The sequence below is a fragment of the Archocentrus centrarchus genome, chromosome 21, assembly GCF_007364275.1.
Source record: "Archocentrus centrarchus isolate MPI-CPG fArcCen1 chromosome 21, fArcCen1, whole genome shotgun sequence".
In the NCBI taxonomy this organism is placed as follows: Eukaryota; Metazoa; Chordata; class Actinopteri; order Cichliformes; family Cichlidae; genus Archocentrus; species Archocentrus centrarchus.
Window position 1 is genome coordinate 11,834,583 of NC_044366.1, and position 4,115 is coordinate 11,838,697.

Below are 4,115 nucleotides of genomic sequence, written 5' to 3' on the forward strand. Positions count from 1 at the left end.
CCACTCAACCATAGAACATACTTGTTGCTATTTAAAGGTTTTGTTGCAAGCATTTAGATGCAGCTCCTGAGCTGATATTCCATTTTGTGTAGAGCTAAAGAGGAACAACAGCCAAAGCAGGAGTAATTTGGATTGGCAGCATGATCGATCTGCTCAAAGGCAGTGTGGGAGGTGCAGGCGGTTCCTGGGGGCCTTGCTGCATTTGGTGTCTTTCTACCCTGAGTGGGATAAAAGAGGGTGGGGGTAGACTGCAGTGGGGGAAGGGACAGGAAGAAGAGAGAAGGTCGAAGAGGGCAGGGGGAGAAGGAAAAGGAGACAGAGCAGGAAGAAGAAGCTGAGCCAAAAGGAAAAAGTTTAGGCATATAGAAAACTCAGCCAGTATAGATTTCTGACTGACCACACGAAGAGATTCATAGAGGCTGCCAGCAAAATGAAATTCCAAGTTCTCAAGCATCTTTATGACACAGTTGACCATAATACTACCAAAAAGACTGGAAAAGTGTTTTAGTCCTCTAAGGAAGGAGCAATTTTTTCCCATTTAACAATCAAGTGCTTTCCCAAAGGCTCAGCTCTGATTGCTTACTAGACAGCTGTAATCTCCCCAAACAATCATCCTCAGTTCATCCAGAGCACTACTCCTATTGTCATAACAAAGACAAAGAAAACCAAACCAAGTGTATGAGACCAGGCTGTCTGAATTCTCAGTTTTATCCACTTCTCTGAAGTTCTTTCACAACCCTCTCTTTTTATATATATATATGTTTTGCACTTTCAGTTGCCTTCTGTGCATGCCTGTCCTACAACTGTTACTCTACATTTAACAATCAAAGCTGCCCACTGGCATGTCAAGGCAAGTTTATTTTTGCCTAAATGGTTATCTGTCTGCCTAAAAGTTGCTAGGCCAGTGATCGGGGTGTATCCCATCTCACTGGGGCAGGATTCATCCTCTCAACAACCCTGCACAGAATATACTTGGCTGGATTACCAATTGCTGATAAGGGGAAATGAGAAAATGATTCTTCAGTGTCCATATTTTTATTCACACAACTAACTGTCTACAGATTAAATCTTGCTGGACACATGTACTAGCATGTCTCCAGCTGGAAAGCTAGTTCCACTGATGCAGAGCTGATGGATGGTGTAATAACTAAAGATTCCAGCTTTTAAAGCTATTGATTTTGAAAGTAAATGGTGATTTCTCAGGAGAGTATTTTGTCACACACCATCTGATCAGTGTTACAGTTCAGACACTATGATGTTATACCTTGGAATGAGTGAATAAATGGATGGAAGCAATAAATCAATGCATCACAATCACTGATTGTTTTGGTTTTGAAAATAAGATCATGGCGATAAATCAGCTAATTTGCTGCATTCCTTTTCACTACGGTGCTCTTGTTTTGCCTCCTCTTTACCTCGGAGCACTTTCACCCCTCTCTAAAACTCCAAACTCACTCCTCGACATGCGATAGGTTTAGTTCAGCTCAAGGAAAAATAACAGAAAGGGAAACTTGAACCAACAAAAACAGTTAAACCAATTCAGCTGAATCACTTTGGTTTTAAAGAGTCACGTGAGGAACACCAGTTTAAAAAACAATTGTTCAACAAAGGCATGTTGTTTTGAACATTGAGTTATCACATTAAATAATTGTAATTATGATGTAATGAGCAGCAGTATCTTAAAACACATTTTACTTATGAAAACATCCTTGTTACGTTTTCCTATGCTACATAAGTACAAGTTTGAATAAAGCAAACAATATGTTGTAATAAAAATGCAAAGGACACCGCTTCAGTTTTTTTTATGAGTAACCCCTGAGTAGTGAAGTGAAGAACATTGATTGTTTTATTACAACACAATGTTCTGCTGAGAAACCTCAGGTGTTGGTATCCATGTGGGTGTTACTTGGATGCCGCCTACCTAAACATAACAGGAACACCCCTACATAAAACTCCCTGACGACAGCAGCTTCCTCCCAGCAGGTAATGTGCCACCCCACAGAAACTACCCAGGAATGCTTGCGGTAAATGCAAAAAGTACAAGGCTTTTACCCAGCCTCTAAACTCCAGAGATCCCAGTCCGAGCTGGCATTTCTGAGCTGCATAAGAGGACACCGGATCCATGGCCCCCCCACACAGCAGCCAACATGACCTAAAGTATCTTCTCCCAATGTCCTAGTGCTAAACTCCACAGGACACCATCAGAGGGGAACATGCACAATATCAGGCATTTGGTTTTAATGCTGTGGCTCAAAAACAGGCATTTACTATAATTCTTCTAGTGCTTCTTTCCCGTACGAGAACACAGTTTATGTTTAGTTCACATGTGGTAATCCTTCCTACACAAGCTCACCACACTGAGTTGAAACAGTTCACCTGGTGGTGAAAAAAAAAGGTCTGTGCGTATTATTGTTAATCTAATGCTACAAACACATTAACTAATCCCAACATTGTGTTTGGTCATAATTTTTTTAAAAGGTAGTACCTTTACCAACTAGTTATATTGTGACCACATTACTCTGTGACTGAAAAAATAACCAGGGCATACAGAGACCTTTCTGCAATGTTGCAGTACAATAAGTAAATTAAAAGTTATAGAACTACACAAATATGTATTTTTTATAACATAACTATAGTGTTACATAAAAGTGGGGGTTACATTGTTACATTAGCAAATATAACATTTTTAGAGTGTAAATGCAACATTCAAAGTGTTGTTTTGTAATGTTGCTGCGACTGGCCCTGGTCTTGCATTTATACACTACTACTGCATAAGAGATCAATAAAGAACATTACTGCACTGCCCCATCCAAATTTTTCTATAAAGTCATGTGAGAAAAACCTAAAAGCTGGCTTTGTGCAGAAATCTGATCATTTTAGTTGACTTAAGACAGGCTTAAAGGACACAGATATACTAGATATACTTGCTTTAGTTTAACAACAAAAGCAGTTAGACTAGATTGGCCATAGCATGCTTAAAATGCCATTCAAGTCTACACACAGATATAAACATGTAAAAACACAGAGTTTATATAACTAACTAGCAAGAGGATAGTAAATGGACACCCCCCCCCCCCCCCCCCCCCCCCCCCCTCCGCTGAGGTGTAAAACACAGCAGTTAGTAGCCACACCACACACTTCATCATGTCTAACTGTAGCTGTTTGTGTGTGTGCGTATGTTTGTGGATAGTGTCTGCAGTGGTCAAACAGATGTGGGCAGTCCAGCGGGTTTCCAGACAGCCAGTCACTGTTTAGACAGTGGTCTGCTACAGCTGGACATTTCCTGGGGAAGAAAAAAAGAAGAAGAAAAAAGAAAGGGGGAAAATGAAAAATGAGGGGAAAGTGGGTTAGACAAATAAAAAAGTACATTTACAGTAGAGTAAGGTGAGATTTATACAACAAAAAAGATTTCGATGGTTTGGACTGTGTTTGCTCTGTTCAAGTGGCTGTAATGCGAAGTATTTGTGCCACCACGTGAAACCCAACACTGAGCAACTATTTAGATTTTCAGCTGAGGTGCACAAACAGTCTGGTTTGGTTTGAGGAGGTTTTCTAATCTGAGGACAACTTAGATGAAATGTTAGCTGACCAAGTTGGTCTAACCAGCACGTTAAGTGTTTCTGAGGAGTCCATATCTTAGTCCATGAGCAATTACTGTGTGACTCACTGTAAAATAGTTGTAAAAGATGTATATTTAAATTTTTTTTTTTAATCATATTTACTCTATGAAAAGTCAGAAGGCTAGGTGCAAATACCTAATGGAAAAGTTTATGTTCACTGTCTCTACCATATGTTTATGTCACCATGAAACTCTCAAGGCTTAGCCAGCTTACTTTGGCCTTTTTTCTTTACCTCTGGAGACTGTATTTAAAGTTAAAGCAACCATTATTAAGACTGCAATTAACATTTTTATTATTAATGATTGCGGCTGCTTTTATGTGAAACATGTTGCTTGGTATTATAAATGGAACAGTTTCATTTGACTGCAATTCAGCTCTGCAGAGATTTATAGTAGTTTTGGTTTCCTGGTTTAATGTAAAAATTCAGCTTTATCTTTTTGGTTCATATTGCTTTTAGTTGCAGTTGGTAGCTGGTTTCAATGAAATGCTCTGCAC